Here is a 23790-nt window from a genome sequence, read left to right as displayed (position 1 = left end):
ACAGTGTTTCTCTGTGTAGCCCTGGCTTCTGGAGCTTGCTCTGTAGACCAGGCTGGCCTCAGACTCAGAGATCCGCCTGCCTCTGTCTCCCGAGTGCTGGGATTAAAGGCGTACACCACCACCACCTGGTCAGGCTCCTGATTTTTAGGCCCCCGTGGACCATCTTTGAGACGGTAACCAGAGGAGCTCAGAACATCTACGTGTGGTCCACCAACCCTGTAATCCTGAGACATCCTACCCTGGAATCTTATAATCCCTCTGAACGCTGAGGTCCGTGTCAGCGTGAGGAGACACTTCCCACCCCCAGCTGTGTTTTAGGAGCAGCACTCGGTGTGTGTGTCGGAAGCAGGGTATCCCATCAGCTCTCTGTCTAATCAGACTGTGGCCCATACTCCACCTATCCAAGAGTTTATATGTCTGGCTTTGGGGGGTGAGAGGCTCAGGGCTTTGGCTCTTCTCTGAACACCTCAATTAACTGTCCCGCTGAGCCTAGCTAAAGAGAGTGCCAGTGCCTGTGGTCCCTTCTGGAAAGATCCTGCTCTCTTAATAGAGGGAAAGTGGACTTCCTCAATCCCTGGTTCCCACACTGTAACTGAGGAGTTTCTAGGGATGTTGATATCCATCCTCCCAACCTACAGAAGACACTATCCAAGCCATTCCAAGCCTCAGGCTCGCCCATCTTGCCCAGTAAGCTCAAAGAGATGCCTGCCAGGCCTCTTTGCAGCTCTGCCCAGTTGAGTAGAGGATTCCTCTGTGGAAATGAATGCTTTGGCAATCTGTACCCCTGCTCCTTGCAGCACAGGGCCTGGGTCCTCACTGTCCTGCAGCATATCTCACTACTCTCAAGACAAAGCCACCCTCATGCCATAGAGAGCTGAGCCCTGTGGGCTGTGCTGTTCCTCCTTACAAACCATGCATGCTCTGGAAGGTTCTACCTGCTAGATAAAGTAGTCATCCAGTCATGCAGGGGCTGGCTGATTTTTATGCCCAGGCTTTGAGCTATGGGGTCAGGCTCCCCTGAGTCCTCAAGCTAAAAATAGCTAACTTGAAAAGGGAGATAAAACACACCCACTGCATCCTGCACCCTTGCTGAAAATCTGCCTCACAGAATGAGGACCATGAAGCAAGCTCTACTCCATCATCTTAGACCCATTAGGATAAATCCAGTTACACAGTGGTCGGTGATCCAGCCAGAGCCCCCCAACACTGCCCCAGTGCTTTGGAATCCAGGGAGAACCAGAGATGTCCCCTTCATGCCCTTCCAAAGACACTGGAGTATGAGGCAGGAGAGTAGCAGCATGGCCTGGCTCCTGGTGAGGGGAGAGGCCCTCAGACCACAGACACCAGCCTGGGCTCTCCCCATGTCTCAGCGACTGATGGCTCATTTACCATTTCTGTTCTAGTCTCGTAGCCATCCAGAAGCGGCTGGCACTCTAGCCTACCTGACCACTCTGGAGATGATGCGTCCTCTCTTCAGGCTGGAATAGAGGTGATGACTGGCAGGTGAGACTATGAATTAGCATCCAAGTATCGAGGTTGACTGTAAAATAGGATGCCAGGGAGCCCAGAGCCCCACGTCCAGCCTGAGAATGCCTTGCTCAGAGAGATGAGCATGCCGCCCACTTGAGTCATTTTATTCTTTGGTTCTCTTGCTTCCTCTGAAACGCTCCTAGGACTTACACAGCCTTGCCTAGAAAGGTGCCGAGCAACTGGCCTCAGGCCTGGAGACAGGAGGCTCTCCACAGGCTTACCGCACGATACGCTACCTCAGAGAGGCAGCCACGCATGCTCAGGCTGCTATCATTTATCCCAAGTACTAGGAATCGCTGTTCTTGGATTCTTTGATTTTTCTCTCCTCTACCACACTGGTCTCTGTGACCTCACTCACAGCATGGCTCTCTTCATCCCAGCCTTTCTGATGTGACCTCTTGGGATGTCCTTAGTACCTTAGCTGTCCATGAGAACACCATGTTGCCGGAACTCTTGCCAATGTCTGTTTCATCAGTGGCACTCTAACGGGCGCAGCTACTCTCCCGTCTCGCTGTGCGTCTCCTTAGTGACCCGTGATGCTGAGCCACTTCCAGGGCTTCCTATTCATTTGAGTCTTCCCAAGTTTTGAGTCATGTCCTCCACTCCTCTGTACTGTCATTGTTTTGGTGCCCCCACAGACATCAGCTCTGGGAAAGGATGGTGTCACTCACCTGGATGTCACTGGCACTCTAAGAGGCTTCAGACAGCTTGCTGACATGCCTATCCCCCACCTAATCTGTGAAAGGGAGGCTGGGGGCTCTAATGGGCCAGGTGATACCTGCATCCCCCCATGGGGTATACAATGGGGAACAGTCCCAAAACAGACATTCGGCAGTGAAAAGACATTAAGGCTACCGTCGCATTCACTGTTGCTGTCGTAACACTTCAGAATATGGAAGCCACCGACTTTACAAGGCTGCACTCAACAGACACACCTGTATGGAAGTGAGGAGACACTCAGGGCCCCTGAAGGACATACATGGCATGTCCAGGGAGGACACACGGGGCACGAAACAACAACACAGCAGGGCCAGAGTGAAGAGGGGGAAGAGAATGACCCTTAGTGGCTTAGTGGCTGCTACGGCTAGGAATTGTAACGTAAATATCTGACATACAGGATATCTGATGTGCAACCCCTGTGAAAGGAGTCGCGACCCACAGGTTGAGAACCACAACAAGCAGGACGGTATCTAGGGAGTTGGGATGCTGATGAGTTTTGCTGCCTTTAGTGAGGCCGTATTCACTCACACTACTAGAAAGAACACACTAGGTCCGTGATGAAGAAGGGCAGCACATTGTTGATACACAGGTGTCTCCTTGACTGCACAGGTGCTGTAGAGATGAGGTTTCCTCCCAAAGAGGCTGCCTGCCCTCAGTGCCATTCTGAGATCCACTCACTGCCCAGATGCCCTCCACACACGAGCGCTGGACTTCTACCTAACCCCCTGTGGGGCTTTACAGACAACTCAGAGAAGCTCCTCAGCACTGAGGTCCACCTCCTTGCAAGACTACGACCCTTCTGGCCTTACCGTCCCTGTTTAAGCCACAACAGCTGCCATCACTGCCCGCCACCAGTTTCTTAGTTTCTTCTCTTTTTGCTATGACAAAAGACTCCCAAGGAAAGCAACTTGAGGAAGAAAAGTTTATTTCAGCTCCCAATTCCAGGTGATGATCCACCATACCGGGGAAGCAGGAACTGTGATGATGAATGCATGCCCATGCTAGGGAAGCTTTCTCCATCCAGGAAATGGTCCTGCCCACAATTAAGATGGGTCTTCCAATATCAGATAACCCCCACAGGCATGCCTAGATGCCCATCTCCCAAGAAATAACGGTTCTTACATGTTGACAACTGACACTAACCATCAAAACTCCCCTCTTGTCAACTTGACACCTGTGGTGGTTTGGAAGAAAATAGTCCCCAAGGGAGGAGCTATGTTGGGAGGTGTGTCTTTGTTGGAGTAGGTGTGGTCTCATTAGAGGAAGCGTGTCACTGAGGAGGTGGGCTTTGAGGTCTCATACATGCTCAAGATACCACCCAGTGTCTCAGTTCACTTCCTGTGGCCTTTGGATCAAAATGTAGAATTCTCCAGAACCACATCTGCCTGTATGCCATCATACTCCTACCCACCATGCTCCTGCCATGATGACAGCACATTAAACCTCTGAAACTGTAAGCTGCCACCCCAATTAAATGTTTTTCTTTATAAGAGTTACTGCAGCCAGGCGATAGTGGCACATGCCTGCACTCAGGAGGTAGAGGCAGGTGGATCTCTGTGAGTTCAAGGCCAGTCTGGTCTACAAAGCAAGTTCCAGAATAGCCAGAGTTAAACAGCGAAACCCTGTCTTGAAAAACAAAAACAAAAATTGCCATGACCATAGTGTCTCTTCACAGCAACAGAAACCCTAACTAAGACAACACGCAAACACATTACTTTTAAGCTATAACTAATCTTCTACTCCTTATAAGCTCGTAAGTTATAATGCATTCAGTCCAACTTCAATGGTCCCCAGAGTCTTTAACAGTCTCAATACTCTAAATAACCAAATTCTCCTGCGAGTTCCTACAAAAATAAAATCAAGTCACCTGCTTTCACCATATACCACAGAGTAAACAGTACCATTCCCAAAGGGAAGGATGGAGACACAGCAAGAACAATTAAACCCTCTGATTTCATCACTGGAGAGGAGAGGCAGGTGGACCTCTGAGTCCAAGGCTAGCCTGCTCTACAGGGCAAGTTCAAGACCAGCCAGGACCACATAGTAAGATCCTAGAGAGAGAGAGAGAACAGGAGAACGGATAGACCAAACAAGACCCAACTTCAGCAGGGCAAACATCAAATTCTGCAGCTCCCTGTCTGGTATCTGTGCATTTTCATATAATCAACAGGACTCCTGGGATACAAAAGATGTATATAGACCCATCCCTCACCCCTCCAGCTCTGCCGTACTCAGCACGCACTGGTTCTTCAGGCCAGCTCTATCCTGTTCCTGTAGCTCTCCTTAATGCATGTCCCATGATCCTGGCATTTCCAAAATCCTAGGGCCCCACTGCAACCTAGGCTTTACCTTTACGGCTTCGTGCAACAGCCTCTCTGGGCCTCTTTGCAAGACTCCAACCCTGCTACACATTGGCCTCAGCTGCTTCCCATGACTACCTTAATATTTCATCTTCCATGCCTTCAAAACCAATACAGCATAGATGATGCCGCAGACTCTATTGCCATCTCAAGATGGAGGTTGCCCTCCCTCCCCCAAGTTCTATCAATTTGTGTATGCTGACCCCAAGGAAACACTTTCCTGGCCGTTTCTTTTGAGGGACAGGGAACCTTTCAGCTTAGGGTTTTTTTTTTTCCTTCAAATAAATTTGGAGCTAAATAGGATGGAGCCTGTGGTGGGTGAGGTTCCCTATGGTGCCAGCGCAGCACAGGAGACGTCTCTGTAATCGTGCTGATCTCAAACAATCACAGCTGCTTCCTCAGCACCAGCCGGAATGTTCTGCTATCCTGAAATTTCCTCTGCTAAGGAAATCAATCCATTATTTTTAAATTCAACCTCACTTGGGTTCTCCAGACACAGGCAAAATGAAGCCAGATTCTTTGCCCACATATCTCAGAAATGACCCCTTGCTCAGTTCCTGATCAAGTCCTTGACCAATGCTGAAACCTCCTGAGCCAGGCTTCTGCTGTGCCCCTTTCAGTCTCCCAAGCTGACAAGGGTAGTTTAAGGGGAAAAGGGAAAAGGGGAAAAGGGAAAAGGTTACCGGTCATCAACTGGTCATGCGATACCCTGTCTTAGGGTTTCTTTTGCTGTGAAGAGACACCATGACCACAGCAACTCTTATACAGGAAAACATTTCATTGATCTTACAGTTTAAGAGGTTCGGTCCACTATCATCATGGTGGGACATGGAGGTGTGCAGGCAGACATGGTGCTAGAACTGAGAGTTCTACGTCTTGCAGGCAACGGGAAGTAGACTGAGTCACTAGGTGGTATCTTGAGCATAGGAAACCTCAAAGCTCGCCTCCACAGTGACACACCTCCTCCAACGAGGCCACACCTACTCCAATAAAGCCACACCTCCTAATAGTACCACACATCCATAACGAGCAATAGACAGTAATGAAAAAACACATGCCCAGCTCACATTCTCTGTCCATTCCAGGCTCTCCTACCCAAGGAATGTGTCATGTGTTGTGTCCCCCCCCCACACACACATACACAGTTAAGATTGGTTTTCACACATCAATTAGCATAATGATGGAAGTCCCCCACAGATATACCCAGAGGCTTAGCTCCCAAGTGATTCTAAATTCACACTCAGGTCCCCCTCAGTTGCCAAGATGTCTCAGCAGGGCCCTATGTCCCCTCTGATAGGATAGCTCCACCAGGCTGGGGATAGGGCTCAATGGAAGTTCTTGCCTAGCAGAAGTGGGACTCTGGATTCACTCTTCACTGAGAGAGTGAGTGACAGACAGCAAGGGGGGGAAAGGAGGAAAGAAGAGAAGAGGAAGGGAAGATGGAAGGGGGGCATATGGAGGAAAGAGAGAAGATAGCCCCACAGTGAAATGTAACATCTGTCCCACTCACCTAGGGTCTACCACCTAAGGGATACAGTCATCCCCAAACCTGGCTGGCATGCTGTAGCTGGAAGCTACCAAGGTCACCTGCTGGCATCTAGTGATTCATGGGAAAAATCAAAGCTCCAAAGCCATATGGATCTCCTGAGATGTTTCCTGATGAATAATTCACTCCTGGACAGGCTCGGCACTTGCATTTAAGTCTGATTTCCTCCAGCCTAATACCCAGAAAGCAAATGGGAAGGACTATTTAATTTGACAGGAACATGTGCCGGCATCAGGGTTGCTAGCCCCCTACACCAGGCCACTCAGTCTCTTCCTGGACAGGGCACCTGGGAAAGGGGCTATCCCTGCAGAGTGCCAGGCCTGAGCCTTCCTGGGGCTTAGAAGGGGGTCCCTGCATAGCTGGCCTAGTGGCCATTGGAATGTGACTGGGAATGACAGAGGAAAAGGGAGCTTTGGAATCAAGAGTCCCCTTGGTGCTGTTTTAGACAGACCCATGCTGGGGACACCCACCCAGACCAGCTTCATACAGTATGCAGTCATGGGACAATAACCACAAACCTGCCCCACCCTTTCACACCATCCCAGCTCATTCCCGTAGGTGCCTTGTGGGAGAAGCTCCTCTACCATGTGACTTCCCCTGGCTCTTCCTCCCAATCATTACCGTGGGATCCCTTCTCAGCTTGTCAGGGTCTCCAAATCCAGGTCAGCCTTACTTGGTCATGGCAGACTGGGCTGTGACTCATCGAACAGGCCTGAGGTGCCTTCAGTGAGGCTGAGGCATTCACATGATCTGAATCTTGGGGGGGGGGGGGTCTGTGCTATGGGGCAAGAAATCATCCCCCTTCTGTTCCTCACCCTCCACTAAGTGACGTCCCCTCTCTCTCCTTTCTCCATCCCCTTTCTTTGTCATTGGTACTATCTGCCCTCACGTGCCCTCTGGTGCCATCAACAGTATGTCCCAGGTGCCACCAGTGGTATCTCTGCAGCTGGCCATGGCACCAGGACAGCTGCTGGCCACGGCACCAGGACAGGCTCCCAGAAGTCCTGGTCGGGGGAGCTGGAATGGGGTGGGCTGCAGGCCTGGCTGAACCAGGGACGCTGCAATTGCAAAGAGCTGTTTGATGGCAGAGACCCGCTGGTCCTTTCCAGCAGTGACGTGGATTTGAAACGTGCTCCAGGGCTGGAGTGAGGCTCAGTCGGCAATCCCAGCACTCAGAAGGCTGAGGCAGGGGCCTGGGAGAGGGCATGGTGACATGGTGGCAAAGGCACTCTCTATGCCAAGCCTGATAGCCTGCGCTCCACCCACCTCCAAGTCCCGCAGCAAGCTGAACGTGGGCAGTTCATATCTGCCATCCCAGCACTACCAGAGCAAGGCAGGAAGCTGAGATGGCAGAATCACCCCAAAGCTTGTGGGCTCCTAGCCTAGAGAACACAGCAGAAACAAGAGGGACCCTGGCTCAAGGTGGAGTCTGAGCATTTACTCCTTAAAGTTGTTTACTGATCTGCACACATGCATGCCCCCCTCCAACACACAAGTATTTTTCAAACAAAAAGCTAAGGCCGAATCAGTCCAAGGTCAAGGCTAGCCTAGACTACATAATGAAGCTACCTCAAAAAAGCAAAAGCATCCCTGGAAAGGCCCTATATTAAAGGTTTGGGTGATGGCGTCATTGCTATCAGGAGATGGTGGGTGTGGGCTCCTGAGAGGAAGTGAAGTCACTGGGAACATGTCACTGAGGATTTTGGTACCCTGGCCCTTCCGGCCTCTCTCTTTGCTTCTCATCTGCCATGAGCTGAGTGAGACTTTCCACTCCCAGGCAGCTTTCACAGTGATGTGCTGAACCATAGGCCCAAAGCAACATGGCCAAGCTACCGGGAATGGCAACCTTTGAGACCATGAGCCCAAGCAAACATTTTCTCTTAGTGCGTTGACTGTCCCCAGTATTTCCTCACAAGAGTGGACATATGCATCAGCTAGAAGAAGCAAATCCAGAGACAGGAAGTGGGTTAGTGGGTGCGGCACTCAGTCTCAATTGTCTGGTGGGCTGTGAGGGCATTTCCAGAGAGAACCACTGGAAGGACAAGTGAGCCAATATGAGTGGCACTGTCCCATGCTGGCTGGGGGGCATGGGTCAGACAAAAGGTCCAGAAGAAAAGTGTGGCGGGCCGACATTGTCTCTGCCTGCTGGCCTCCACGGTATGAGCCACTCTGCTCTGCCTCGTCCTCCCCACCATGATGCGTGCTGCACCCTCTGAAGCAGCGGGCAGAGAAAGTCCTCTGCCTCGGGCTGCCTGTGCTAGGTATCGTCATGGCACCAGAGAGGCTGACTGGCCTTGTGGTTGCTCAGGGTGGGAGGAAGAAAGGGGCAGCTAGGGGGTCCTGGAGCTTCCATTTGAAGTGAGGAGAATTCTGACATTACACAGACGGCCGTACCACAGTGTGTGTCAGCTGTCCACAGCACTGCTCTGCCTGTAACAGCCAGAGTCCACAGACATGAACGGTTCCTTACTCTTCAAACTCTGTAGCAGACAAGATTAAAAGAACGGAAACTGTGAACAACGGGACACACTCACGCCGGCCACACCTCTGTGTTCCATAGCTGAGGGGAGGACACTGGGGCCAGTGTTAGGAGCAGTTGGCCATGCACCCCAGGAGGATAGGGGCCCCAAACACGGTGCTGTCCACCACAGCTCTTGGAGAGGTCTGGCACGGCATATCCCAGGGATACATTAGAGCCAAGTGGCCCGGCATCTTGCCAGGACAACACAGACTCTGGCTGGCTCCCAGCAGCTCCTGAGCCCTCCAAGGCCCCATCTACCCCAGCTGCCATCGATTCTGGACAGTGTTTATGGTGTAGTGAGATGGATTCACCCTCTGGGGCGGCCTGCAGGGATTTAATGAGCAGACAGCAGACTTGAGAAGGATGTGGGGAGAGCTGGGGACTAGAGAAGCACCCAGTCACCCTGCCCTTCTCCTGCATGACGGGGCTGATTCAACAGCTGTCATGGGGGCCTGCAGCCTCAGCAAGCTGTGTCCCCTCAGCTCTCACGCTGGCTGTCCTACCATGCTTGGGGCCAAAGACCAAAGTTTTGTATAGAGCAGTAGCTGGCCTGACCCTTACTTGGTACCTGCTGTGACTGACTGCTGAAAGTCTGGGCATATGGCCATGGAGACACCCTGTCAGCTACCCATCGTCTCTGGAACCCCACACTCAGGAGATGGGTCGATACACTGCCCATTGGTGTCTAATCAGACACTTGAAGTGGCCTGGGACAGCACTGTTGGAATCCAGGGAACCCAGAATGCTATCCTAGGCTAGCCCAGAACCAGTTTTTCCTGGCAAATGGGCTTCCCATGTGGCTATTAAATAGGGTGATCTTGGAGCGTTGCCATCTCCCATGCCCTGGCTCCTGCTGCCATGCCTATTCTCATCTACACAGGGGCCACATGGGGCAGCACCATCCAGGTGGGGCTCAGCTAAGTCACCAATGCTAAGCCTCTCCTCCACCTTGCTCTCCACCAGATGACATTTCCTCCTGTATTTCCTCAGGAGTTTCTCCCCACAGTGAGACTACTCCCTGGCTTCTCACCTCTCTACATGAAACACCCAGGGCCACCATCCATCCAGGAAATGAAGATTGGACATGGGGATGGGGCCCCAGATTCTCATGTCGTCCTCGGCTTTTTAGAATGCTCAGGCAGTGGACCAGCCGGGCTGTGGTTGATGGTGAGATGGAACCACCTAAAGGGTGGGCTCTCTACCCTGGCCACTGACAGACCAGTTCCACTATATCCAGGGGAGGCTCTGGGACCCATGTTGGAGCCACAGAAAAACTGTGTGACACGGAATTTCAGTTCACACAAAAACTTAAGCTGAGATACGGCAGAAACCAACAGAATCGATTCATGTCCACCTTCTATCTGTGGACTGATGTATTCTCCATTGCATTACATCAATAGAATTATGTTTATGTAGCCTGGGGAGTCTGTTTCTTCCACTCAGAAAGGCTCCAGTCCCAGCACATGGGAACCTGGTGCAGGAGGATCATGAGAGCAAGGCCAGCCCGGGCTACATACCAAGACAAAAGGCACAGATGCTCTGTAAGGAGCCCTTGCATGTAGATGGAAAGTCTTTCTCCTGGATGGATTGCTCGGCTCTGCAGCGCACAGTTGACTTTGGAGGCCAGGCGGTGAGGTCATTCTGCTCTGTGCCAGTCCTCACATGTTCCCAGCCAACCTCTTGGCATCCAGGTGGGAGATGGTGGCTCCTTTGGCAAACAGTCATCCGTGATGGGGCCATGGGCCTCTGGGGCTGGTCTGACTGATGCTGTTGACTGATGTGAGCTAACAGCTTTGGGTAGGTCTCTATATGCCTTCAGAACTTGCTTTAAGTTGTTTTTCTTTTCTTTTCTTTTCTTTTTTTTTTTTTTTCCAGAATTAACGATCAGGGTAAGCAGTCCGGACTAGTCAAAGGCCAAGTTTTCCTATGTGCAAACATGGAGTCAGTTCCCACTAAACGTCCACCAGGAGTATAACGAGGTGATAGGCTAACTGGGCAGTGATGCTGGGTCTCACAGGCCTGGAGGACTTCAGAAGAAAGGGCTGTGACTGCCTAGTGACATACACTGCACTCCTCTCCTGATGCCTTGCAGCATGGGGACACCCCCCACCCACAGCCTCCTTGCTGCCTGGCCAGATTCTGCTTTCCACAGGCATTGGGACTCATCTGCCCACTTTCAGGGCCTGGCTGGGCTCGGCCCCTCCTCTGAAGATTCGGCGCAGGCAAAGGCCCCTGAGTACCCACAAGGAGCCTGGTTGGGGAGGGACTCAACTGACAAAGACTCATGACAAAGACTCAGCTGTGCGGCCTGTGGAGCTGAGCTCCTACGTTCTACCGCGCAGGCTGAAGTCACACGCTGCAGCCCTGAGACTTCTCTGGAATGGGTGGAGGAACTTCTGACTCAGGCAAGACCTATATGCAACCCTCCTCTGGGACGTGTGGTGACAGAATCTGAGCTTGCTCTACACAGGGTGAATGAAGGACACATGGGCGGAGGCGGCAACAAGGAAGGCCCAGATTCTGTGGCCATCTAAACCACCTCAGCTTGATCTTTCTGGGGCTTTATGTAAGCATCCTTTACTGGTCTGAATGATCCCACCCCATTAGTCCCTGAGCATTGAATACGAATGCTCCTGGCTGGAGATAAGGCTTCACAGGTTGATGCATGTTCCTGGCTGGGCCTGGATCCCACCTGACCATCCTGCTCTACCCAGCAGTAGTAGTGATTCAGTGATTCTAAGCCTAGTGCCCCTTCTGCCTCCCAGGAGCATGCAGGGACAGCATGTCAGCCTATGTGGTTGGGACTCTTCTTGGGCCCCGCTGAATCTCGTGACAGCCTCCAACCTGCCCTACCTGCTGGCAGGGTAGCATCACGGGAGCATCTTTTCCACAGTGGTTTGGCTCACTGTAACTTCCACTCCAGGGCATTCCTAGCCCATTCTACCTGCCCTGTGGAATGGGAGCTCAGCAGCCTTCGGGAAGGCAAATCCAGATACCTATGGCCCCAGGGCCCCCAAGGCCAGCTGGGGTTCTTACATTGTATTGGAAAGGAGCTATGCATATTCAGGGATGCAAGAGGCACCAGGGCCGCTCGCAGCCTCCTCCAAGGTGTGTTAAAAATGGAACTGCAGCAGCACCTCACCCTCCGTGCAGCAACAAAGCTGACAATGCAGACTAAAAATAGCAGATGTTTCTCCTAGAGGCAACAGAGTCAGGCGTGCACCGACACCCCTTCACCCCTCCTGGACCGCAAAGGCTAGGTCTGCAGAGCCAACTGGCCCCGGATGTTGGATCTCACAGGCTAGCAGAGACTGCAGGAAACCCTGTCTAGTGGCCAAAGGCTGCAGGTACAACACACCACACTCCTGATTCATGTCCGGTGCTGCTGGAATGGGCTCGGTGCAGGCAGCAAGGAGTTCCTCCTACAGTTTTTGTTTGTTTGTTTGCTTGCTTGCTTTGGTTTTTTTTTTTTCCTGCCTCAACCCAGAGCTGCTGAGGGATCTTCTCCATGTGTCCATGGATATCCTTGTCCAGTGAAAGAGGCAAGTAGGAGAAGGAGGAAGTAGAAGGAGGGCACATCGGTCCTAAGTGTCCTCTGAGCACTTACTGTCCCTACCCTTTGGTCATATCAGGGTCTGAGTACCTGACATGGCAAAAGACCAGGAGGCCCAGAGCAGGGGTTGTGGGTTCAGGGTAGCTCAGGTCAGCTGAGGTCTGGGTCAGCACTGCTCCCACCTTCCATCATGGCAGCGGTCCAGTCAGGATGGCCCTCAGGGACATGAAGCCGGGGGCACCATATAAAGCCAACCTCACCTTCTGCAGAACCTCGCCCAGGACTCTTACTCAGCCTCAAAATGGGGACTTGCATGCACAGAGCAGCGTTTGGACCCTTCACTCAGCCTCTCCATAGGGACACCCTTCCACAGAGCAGGACTGGATCCTGTCAACTCCTGTTCCCCATCCCTTATCTGCCAGGGGCTGCAAGCCTCAGGGGACATAGACCAGGAACCACAAGCATCTTGTTTGAGTCAGCTGGTCATGGGCAAAGCAGAAGGAAAAATCAAACTCAGAAAAGCTGTGCACGGTGGTTTCACCACCTCTCTGCAGCCAGGCTGAAGTTCACAAGGAAATCTACTTTTCTGTAGGGAATCCTAAGAACCCTTCTGTGTTTCTTCTGAGCTATTGCCCTCCTCTGGGGTCTACCAGCATGCTCCTAGTAGGGTAAGCCAGGGAGGAGACCACAGAACCTTCTCTAGGGTGGGGTCCCCTACTCCCCATCAGAGCCAGGCTTGGAGGAACAATGGAGACTGGTTTCCCTGTGACCAGCTGTTTCTGGGGCAGGGCCATGGTCCCAAATGCATTGCCCAGGTCTCATTGTATCCCTTAAAGCATTGCTAAGCACTCAGGCTGAAGCAGTAATTAAGGGTTAGCCATTCCGGGGGTCACAACACACCTATTCACCCTTTCCTCTGGGCCTTGGAAAACAACCTGGCTTCAAGCCCCTACCTAAGAAAGCTTAGCAGGGCCCGAGGTCCCTGTGTGCAGAGAGCAGTGTGCAGGGTGCTGTTCCTGAGGCCTCGACACGCAAAGCTACCTCCTACATGCTGGATGCCCGGTCAGTCCCCTCACTCAGCTGGGTCCCGAGCACGGCCCAGCAACATCTCGTTTTTCCCCTTTGTGAGATGGGCTGCTCACCCTGGGTGTTTCCAGAAAATGAACTGTGATCTGGCCTCTAGAACTATGCCTACCCACGCAGGCTGTGCTGGGCCAGCCTGAGTCCCAGAGCTGTACTACGGATGAGGGAGCACAGGCTTCTCCTCCAGCCCCGATTCCAGGCTGGAATCTGGAAAGTCTCCTCACAAAGCAGACCACTGCAAAGTGTAAGTGTGCCCTGCTCACTGCAGAACCTTAGGCTGGCCCTCAGCAAACACACAGGTAGCCTAGGAGGTCAGATTAAAAGAGACAGGCAAGCCAGGCATGATGGCACATACTTGCAGTCCCAGCACTGGAGGCACAAGAATGAGTGAAACCCTGTCTCAAAGAACAAACCCATTCGATACATAACACACGCAGAGGCAAATCCACTCACACACACCAGAGACACCCACACTGTCTCATACTTGAAGTCAAGGGCAGGTCCCATCTCCATGCCATAACACGCTTTACAGAAATATTGAACAGAAATGTCATTTTTGTTGGTTTTTCGAGACAGGGATTCTCTGTGAAACAGTTCTGACTGCCCTAGAACTCGCTTCATAGACCAGGCTGGCCTTGAACTCACAGAGATCCGCCTGCCCTGCCTCCCAAGTGCTGGGATTAAAGACGCGTGCCACCACCACCCGACCACACACAATCTTCTTATAGCTGGTACTCTCATGCAATGACAACTGTCCCCAAACACTTTTTCTCCTTCTGTCGGCTCTTTTCATCCCTCACAGTCCATGGCGATCAAAGAGCTGTGACTGGTGACAGGCAGGCAGGGACCCGGGGGGAGGGGGCAGGAGGCAGGGTTATCCTATACAGCTGAATAGGAGGCGGGTTTAGTTAATCTCAGTGGGAGCAGACTCTATAGAAGAGCAGTCTCCAGGCCGCACCTAACTGTGGGGAGAAAGCTACCGTGGACATTTTCCACACACAGGCCAGAGGAAGGCTTCTCCGGGTCTCTGAGCTTCACTCATTAAAGGCGTCAGACATAGAGGTCAGACACAGGGGTCAGTCATGGTTTAAATGAGAATAGCCCCTATATGCTCATGTATTTGAATGTCTGGCTCCCAGCTGACAGACTGTTTCGGAAGGTGAAGGAGGTGTTGGAGGGAAATGTCATTGGAGTGGACCTTAGGATTTCAAAAGCCCACCCAAGGCCTAGTCTCCCCCGACCCCGTGTGTGTGTGTGTGTGTGTGTGTGTGTGTGTGTGTGTCTGTCTGTCTGTCTGTCTGTCTGTCTCTCTGTCTCTTGCTTGTGGGTCAGATGTAAGCATGTCCAGCACCATGCCCGCCTGCTGCCATGCTCCCTGCTATGACGATAATGACACTCATCCTCTGAAACTGTAAGCAAGCCCCCAATCACATATTTTCTATTATAAGTTGCCTTGGTCACGGTGTCTCTTCACAGCAATACAGTAGTAACTAAGACAGGGCCCTTGACATGGTCACGTCCATGTCAAAAATATACACTCATTTAGGACATCACTCGCTCCCTACTGCCTGGCACCGACTTGAACTAGGCACTTCATATAATGCCCAAACTAGACATCCTTCGAAACAGTGAGAGAACTGTTCTTGCTCTACAAGTTCTAAGGCCAGTGCGTTCAGCTCCGGGGCTTGCCGGACAACCGGGTAGTAACAGCTGAAGGCCCAATGGGTTGGAAGACTGCATGCAGGACGGCTCCTTCCCAAGGCTGGCAGGAAGGCCTCACCCCACCATCCGCCCTCAGTGCTGCCCTAGACTCCAGCCCGGAGTTTTACAACCTCATTTTGGGAGTGGCAATTGCTTGTGCCTGCCATTGGTCAGACACATTTGGCCAAACAGGGACCCTGCTTAAGTGATAACGTGGAGGCAGATGCCAGTAGGATGAAGAGCTATCTTGCAGGTCAGCTACACCCAGCTTTGGCCATTGCTGGGGTCCTAATGTCTTGTTTCAGTAGACCAAGGAAGGAAGCCTCAACCTTCTTGATCAGCTACACAGAGACATGACCCTTGGCCAGAGACTGTGACCCTCAAGAATGGGGCCGAGGAAACACCGTGTCCTTTCCCTGGGCCACTCCCTTGACCCTTAGGAAGGAGGGATAGAGAAAAACACCTGGATCTTCATGACAGAGCTACTCCCTGAGGAAGAACTTGTGACAAGAGCCTTGGCCTCCAGCAGGGACGGGGTGGGCAGTGCCGTACAGGGGCAGGAGGGCAGCCAGCTCCATGTCAGCTATGCACATGCGACCCCATGGCTCTGGGCAGGTAGGAAGAGTGACGTTTTGTGCCTCAGTTTCCCCATTTTTCAAAGCAGGCAACATGGGTACTCGGCAGTGGTACCAGGGAAAGAGGAAGAGCATGAGGTCAGCCCGGCCACCAGCAAGGGTGCTGGCCTTGTGCCTGCAGCGACCTCTCAGTGTGCCCTGTTGTCATGCGCGCAGCCCGCTGCAGATTTCCTTCCGTTCAGCTGGAGGCACAGCCAACGCTGGCACAGGACCCCGAGGCACAGTGCCCTCGTGAGCCAAGATGACGCACACATTTTTCTAGGTGTGTATAGTGGAAACAAAACCAAAATATTAACACAAGGCTAAGTTTGTTTTACAGCCACTGTGATCTATGGCGGTACTTGTTTGAGTCTATCTAAACAGCTTCCCCTGCACTCCCAGCCCCTGCCAGCTTCCTGCCCTGTTCCCTGGGGCTCCGGGGATAACCTGTTCAGTTGGCATTCAGAAGACAGAATCCCTTCAACAGCAGATCACCCTAACAATGTCCAGGTCCCCCAAGCTCTGCTTCTCCCTGGCATTGGCTGGGTATGGAAAAACCCAAGTTAGGTCCACCACACTTAGGGTCTCTGTGTGTCCAGTGCTGCAGTAGGGTGCCCTGGCCTCTGAATGTTTGATGGCTCTGGTCCCCTCTTCGAAATAGAGCAAGAGGCAGGGACTCGTGAATCTCCACAGCACAGCCCCAGTGCCAGCCTCCCTGAGCACTGGCAGTAGTGACTTTTCTCCATACGTCTCACTGAACCAACTCAGTTCCTCAGGCACTTGGGTTCTGGGATGCAAACTTCTTCCTAAACCCACGGGAAATCTCTAGGCCAGGAGAAGCTGCTCTGGGGACAGCAATGGCAGTGTTCCACAGCACTGTCACCCCTCCCAGGAACTTAGCCTAGAAAGAGGTGAGAATCAGGCAGCCATCTGTGTGTGGGAGCTGAGCTCACAGGGCCAGTGACTGACAGGTGCTGACAGACGCAGATCCACAAACAACTTGAAGCTGGTTTCCCAAGCTAACCATCCCCGATGCCGCCTTGAGAGAAGCACTCATGGTAACAGTAAAAACACCAAAATGCCACACGGCTCAGAGAAAGCAAAGAACTTCAGGAGAAAGGTGGGAGGGCCAGCGGAGTCTTCGGGGAGACTTGGCCAGCAAGTGTGGGGTACTCGAGACAGCTAAGGCTGGCACATTATACTGGGTGTATGCTACTACACGGTACTCAGTTATGACGACAGCTCAAATCGTTATACTCACACTTGATGTGACTGTCATACCCTCTGCACTCTGCTAACAGCTGGCACCAGTGACCACCCTAGCAGCCATCGCTGGCCTCAGGTTTGTTCCTCAGGAGCTGTGAATCTTATGAGATAGTGACTTTCACTGAGACCCAAGGCTCACCACTAAGCTTGATCATGTGGCCAGTGAACCCCAGAGATCTGCTCATCTCTGCCTCCCCAGCATGGAGATAACAAATGCACACCCAGGGTTTGGTTTTAATTTATTCTTCTCTCATATATTACATCTGGACCACAATTTCCCCTCCCTTGTCTCTTCCCAATCCCTGTCCCCAGACCAATTCTTCTCCGTTTCTTTCCAGAAAAGGGAGAGCTCCCATGGATAGCAACCAAACAGGGCATATCAAGCAGCAGGCAGGATGAGGCAACCTGGCATGAGGAAAGGGGTCCAAAAAAGCTGACAAAAGTGTCAGAGGCAGCCCCTGCTCCCACTGTTAGGAGTCCCACAAGAAGACCAAGCCACACAACTGTCACATCTACGCAGAGCTCCTAGGTCTGTCCCATGCAGGCTCCTTGATAGGCGGTTCAGTCTCCATGAGCCCCCGTGAGCCCAGGTGAGTTGATTCTGTGTGTTTTCTTGTGGTGTCCTTGATCCCTCTGGCTCTTACGATCCTTCCTCCCCCTGCACACCCAGTTTTATAGGGGATCAAACACATGTCCTTGTGTGACAAGCACTTTAGTGACTGAGCATTCCTCATTTTCTCGAATTGAATGTGGCTATTGTGACTTAGTTGTCTTTCTGCTGCTGTGATAAACCAAGACCAAAGGCAGCTTGCGGAAAAGTTCTCTTTTGGCTCACAGTTCCACATACCACAGTCCATCACCAAGCCAGCTTGCCTCCAGTGTCTGCTCACGTGGTAGGTTGTTCTCCATCTTTGCTCCCACCCAGTGGGTATTTTTTGTTTCTTGGAGACAACAGAAAGTTGGCTCAGCATCCTTTCATGATAAGAGCTCTGGAGGAAGCAGGACTAAAAACGGCACTCTTCAACCTAATAAAGACTATCTACAGAAGCTGGAGAGACGGCTCAGTGGGTAAGAGCACAGACTGCTCTAGCAGAGGACGCGTTCGGTTCCCAGCACCCACGATGAGCAACTCACAACTGCCTGTAACTCCAGCTGCAGGGATCTGATGCTCTCTCCTGGAGCCCATGAACACCTGCGCTCACACATGCACAGGCCTCCTGACACACACACTTCTGAGCACATAGCCAAAGGAAGGGACACCTATGTAGATGTGCTAGTTTTATGTCAGCTTGGTACACGCTAGAGTCAGAGTCATCTGAGATGAGTCCATCCTGATAGCTGATAAAGTAGATTTCAAACCAAAATTAGTAAGACGAGATAAAGAAGGCCACCACATATTAACAAAGAAAGTAATTTATCTAAGATATAACAATTATAAATATATATATGCAATAACACTGGAGCTCCCTATATCATAAAAACAAATACTAGTGGACTTAAAAGATCAGACTGGTCTTTTATATAGCTAATCCAAACTGAAAATCAGCAAAGGACCCTGGGAGTTAAACTACAAGAAATGGACTTAGCAGATATCCACAGAAGGCCCTCCCCAACAGAAACAATACACATTCTTGTCAGCTAACCATAAAACCAAAGTCAACCACATTCCAGGTCACAGATTGATTCTTGCCAAACACAAGCGAATTTAAATAATCACTTGTGTTTTATCAGCTCACAATGCAACAAAAATAGAACTCAACAGCAAGAAAAGCAACAGAGACAGCACAAACACAGGGAGACTGAATAATACACCCGTGAGCAAACAATGGATCGTTGAAGAAAACAGGAGAAAAGTTAAAAGTTCTTAGGACCAAATGTAAACAAAAGCACAATTTCCCAGAGCATCTGGGATGTAGTGAGGAGGTTCTAAGAGGAAGTGTGCAGCTATGAGTGACTTTAAAAAGTTTTTTTTAACCAGAATGATCTCAACTAAATAACCCAATGATGCACTTGAAGGCCCTAGGAAAACAAGACCAGTTCAAAGCCAAAAGCTGTGGACAGTAAGAAACAATAACGATTTCTAGGCAGAAATAAATGATATGGAGACACACTCAACACAATCCCTCTGAGAATCTCAATGATGAGCATCCCAGCACTAGAAAAACAATCGTACATTTCATAAGGAAGCAGAAGAGGCTTAGCAAACCTTAGCAGAAAGCAATGCTGAAGGTATTGCAAGAGCGGATCTAAAAAGTACAACAGCCCCATAGTAATAAAAACAACATGGCGCTCATGTGTTTCTATCCCTGTTGTTATAATAAAAATGCCCTGATAAAACCAACTTAAGGGAGGATGGGCTTGCTCTGGCTCACCTTTCCAGCGGATGGGCCATAGCAAGACTGCAGGAGCTTAGAATAGCTGGTCCCACAAGAAGCAGTTGTGAATGCAAGCTGTTGCTCATCTGAAGAAGGGAAAAGGATGTGAGGAAGAGAACAGGAGCTGAAATAACTCAATTAAACAAAACATTGAAAAATATTAGGTAGAAGCAAGAAAAACACTAACATAAAGAATAATTTTTGAAAGCATAATAAAGTAACATGACTGAGAAACGGTTCATCAGACTTCTGTTAGGTCAGGACCAGGATGGTGGCTTGGTATGGTTGATCCAGCATGGTGGCCCAGTATAAGATGTGCGGGTCTAGCTGGTGTGGTTCTGTTAGGCTAGTGTGGCTTATGCATGAATAAGGAGCTGGGCTCTGTAGACCCCAGGGCTCTGGTGGTGAAGCAGGTGATTCAGAGTGGGACTGGGTGTGAGCAGGATGTGATCAGTTGGACATGGTTTGCAGTTTCTGGGGCGAGAAGACAGTTCTTCATGGCTCCTCTCAGGGCCTGGTGGCACCTGGCAAAGGTAGGGTCCAGCCTCAGGGGACTCCCAGCCTGAGGTTGGATTATAGTACAAAGCCAATGCTTTTTCTGTTGGAAAGAAGGAATGAGTTCATATATATAGCCTCTCTGCTCAGCCATGACCAGGCACAAACCCCAGAGCAGTCTCTGCACCCCAGAAATGTCCAACAGGAACAAGAAGGTGCAGGTCAGGTCATGCATGAGTGGGGACGATCCAGGAGTGCCAGCAAAAGATGCAGGTGGAAGGGAATTCCCTGTGCTCAGCTGGAGGATCTGGGAGCACAAAGCTCCGCAGCACGGGGAAAATTAATAACCCACTCACCCTGCCAACAGGAAAAATAATAACAGAACACATGATTTTCTCAACAGGCCCCAGAGCAGAATTCAGTGAAAGTCCACATCGCTGTGTGATAAAAACGCTCTGCAATTAGGAATAACAGGTTTCGTCGCTCTTCTGATGGAGGACGGTTTAAGAGCAAACGCCTACACGGTACCTGGGAGAGTGTACGGATTTGCCCTAAGAACACACGTATGCATTCCCATGGACAGGCACACATATGCTGCAACACACCACAAGGCTCTGTCCTGAGGACGGTGTACTGTACACACACACACATGCACACACACACACATGCATAAACACACACTTCCATTTAGGTGGCTACTGTTTGACAGGTTATCACCCTGAGGATTCCAGAAAGCCTCGAGACTTCACGTTGGGTTAAGGTCCAACATGCTGATGAGGCAGGAATGTCTGAAGGGAAAAGAGGAAAGACAGTCAAGCAAGCCTGGCCCTGGCTCAAGAAACCTCAGTGCACACGACCTTCATGTGAACAGCCAGCAGAGTCCTGGCTTGGACTCCATGAAGAATACAGGCTGGCTGTTTTCCCTTAGCCAGCTCTAGGCACAGTTGACACCGTTAGCAGGAGCCATAGCAATGAACTCAGACGGATTAGACAGACACGATAGCTTGGACATCCTGGTGACTCTGTTCCATCCGTCTGTCCACTGTCCAGTGCCAGCATATGCCTTCCAGGTGATCTGCCTATACCTCATGCCCAGATGGTCACAGCCTAGGGGCTTTGGGCCAAGTTTACTATAAAAATACATTTCGCCACAGAGATCCCTTGTCCCACAGAAATGCAGGACATGGAGGTAGAGGTGCTGATCTTGAAAGGTGTCTCTGTTCTCAGGGGTCCAGGGACACTCTTGCGGGGGAGCACAAGGGACCCACATAGCCAGAAAAGGATGCGAAGAATATCACTGGGCAGCAGGAAAGGCTCCTGGATGAGGTAGCCTTGGAGGACTTCAGGAGGAAAAGGAAGCTAGATAGTGTCCCTGTAGTCACAGACCCTCACAGGGACATACCTCAGCAACGCACGGGAACACCTAGAGTCAGGTTGCAGGCCTTAAAGAATGGGGGGGGGGGGGGGGAGGAGCACACCTGAACGTTGCTGAAAGGCCTAGGCCCAGACAGCTCCTTTGCATACCCATCCCTGCCTGACTCCTCAGGCGACAGGCCTGGGTAGACACTGACCTCTCTCAGAGCTGAGCTGCAGGCCTCAGGGCTGAGTGCAGAGGGCTCCCAACCCAAGTCATCCAGCTGCTAGCCACACTCACCATCCTCAGTCCCTGAATTAATGTCTCAATCTGGACATTCATCCCTGGTGAGACTATGCCTGGGACCCTCACCATGGGCAGGTCTGACCAGTCTGGGCCATCTCAGCGGTACCCGAAGGTACTGCTCACTGGGTTCTTTGCTGCCTCTACTGCCTGGTGAGGACAACTAGGGCTGGTATCCCTGGGGCCCAGAGAACTGAACGATGGACCTGGACTGGATGCTGATTTTCATGTCTCTGCACTACAGAGGTAGACATTTGGGCCCTGGAACCACACCAGGGCCCACAGTGACTGATACTGACCAGCAGTGATGATCAACCCAAAGGATTGGGGCTTCCAAGGCCCCTCCCACAAATGCCTCCTCCTGTAGCCCTAAGATGGCATCTTCACCTCTGGGTGCCCTGGTAGTCAGAGGAAGTGCAGCGGTCTCTGGCTGAGAAGCAGGGTGTGAGCAGCTGCATCCTTGTTGGAGGCTGGGACATCTAAATGGAACCATCTTCTCTATGCCCTACTCAGGGGGCCTCATGGCCTCTATCTACAGCTAGAACTTAGCAGATAGAAGAGACACTGGGGTCTCAGGGAGCCCATGGGCGGGGGGGGCTTGAATTGGCCCTTAGTACTCCTGCCTCTCCTCCAGCACAGCTTATCCCAATCCAGCAATCCTGGCTAGCTGTGTCCTGGTCAGGACCCTCCAGGCCAGTCCTGAGCTCCAGAACCCCCAAACAGGAGAGCTCAACCTGTCTTCCTCTTTTTTCCACATTAGGTGTATGGAAGCCTCGAAGCTGCCTGGCAGTCTCTGCGAACCTGAGAACAGAGACAAACACAGAGACTCCTGACCTGGGCAGATGTCAGGCCTGGATCAGCTTGGACAAATTGCACCCCTTGTGTCTGGGAGGCCATCACTGAGCCCCCATGATGAGCCACTTGTTCCTCCAGACTAGCAGGCACCTCATGGGGAAGTCTGCTCTGGAACTGCTAAGATACCCCCATTCCAGGGCCAAGAGCCCAACAGCACCAGGTTTCAAGGTTCAGAAGGGTTAGACCAGCTCCCCATGCATCCCCTGGTCCTTTGGATATTGCTTGTGCTGCCTTGGAGCTGGTATGTCTGCCATGTGACCCTTGGCCTGGCCAAGTGCAGCTTGCCTTTGGATGTCTGCCCTTCACTGTGGGCCATGAGGGGAAATAGTTCGACAGATAGACAGGCATTTTCCCCATGGCCCCTAGGATTTCCCAGTGAGAGCCACTGTTCCTGCTGGACACTTCTTGCCCCTTTGCCCAGCCAGTCTGTGAACTCAGCAGACCTAAAACACATCTTGCCAGGGGCCAGCTTCCCCACTAGGGCTAGTCAGACCAGAGACTGGGGCTTGTGGTCACATAGTTCAAGGACAGTGGGTGGGAACAACTTCCGAGAACAACTCACACTTAGATGAGGCTTGGGGCTGTGGTCCCCACAAGATCCCCTTCCTTGGATCTCCTGACCACAAGGTGAGCTGGCAAGTACAGGATGTAGGTCTGATTATCAAGGCCAGGTACCCTGGGACCCTAACTTCACCCCCTATCCAGAGTCCCCCCTTTCAGCTGTGGTTTCTTCTTCTACCTGACTACCACACAGTACCTGAGGCGTCTTTCGTCCCACCCCCTCACTTCCCATGACATCAGCAAGCACAGGAGTCAGACGGGGTGTCCCTGAAGGCTCTTTAAAATCCACAAGTCAGGAAATCAGGTTCCTGTGGTAGACATGGACCTGGCCAGCACCTCATTTGTCTTCTGAGCTATGGATTGGTGGCATTCAGTGCCCCTGGCTCAAGGGAACAGTTCCTTCCTAGCATCTAGAACATGACTTACCTCAGGGGTGATAATTTAGAGTCCCCTGAGCACTGACAAGCCCAGGCCCACAGTCTTCTGGTTGTCTATGGCCAAGGACAAGTCCCATGGTAGACTTGGTACCTTCTGGCCACAGTAGAGGACAGGGTGGTCTCTGCAGGTAGGACTTCCTTCTCCTTGGCTCTCCCACTGATCCAGCCTCCCTCAATCTGGGAAGCGTATTTAGCTCAGCCTTGGCAGTGCAGGACAGGTGGACACTGCCGGGGGACCTCTGGGAAAGCCTTTACAAGGGACCATTGTAATACTCCCTGTCCCCTTACCAGCTCCCTCTACCCAGTTCCTTCCTGCCTAGAGAGAATGGGACTATGATGGCCTGGGCTTTTGCATCTGCTTCAGCATGACAAGAATGGGACTGACATCTAGGCTGCAGGCGACTGGGCAACAGATTTCTCATTGACAGGAGCCCACACTGCATTTGGGGCACCAGATTTATGCGTGGGTTTCAAGCAGCTCACAGCAAAGACTGGTAGGTGACCAATGGAATCTTT

This window comes from Microtus oregoni, unplaced genomic scaffold, assembly GCF_018167655.1.
Source record: "Microtus oregoni isolate MIOR12 unplaced genomic scaffold, Mior012 000046F_ref0000063, whole genome shotgun sequence".
NCBI classification, from domain to species: Eukaryota; Metazoa; Chordata; class Mammalia; order Rodentia; family Cricetidae; genus Microtus; species Microtus oregoni.
This window is presented reverse-complemented; position numbering follows the sequence as displayed.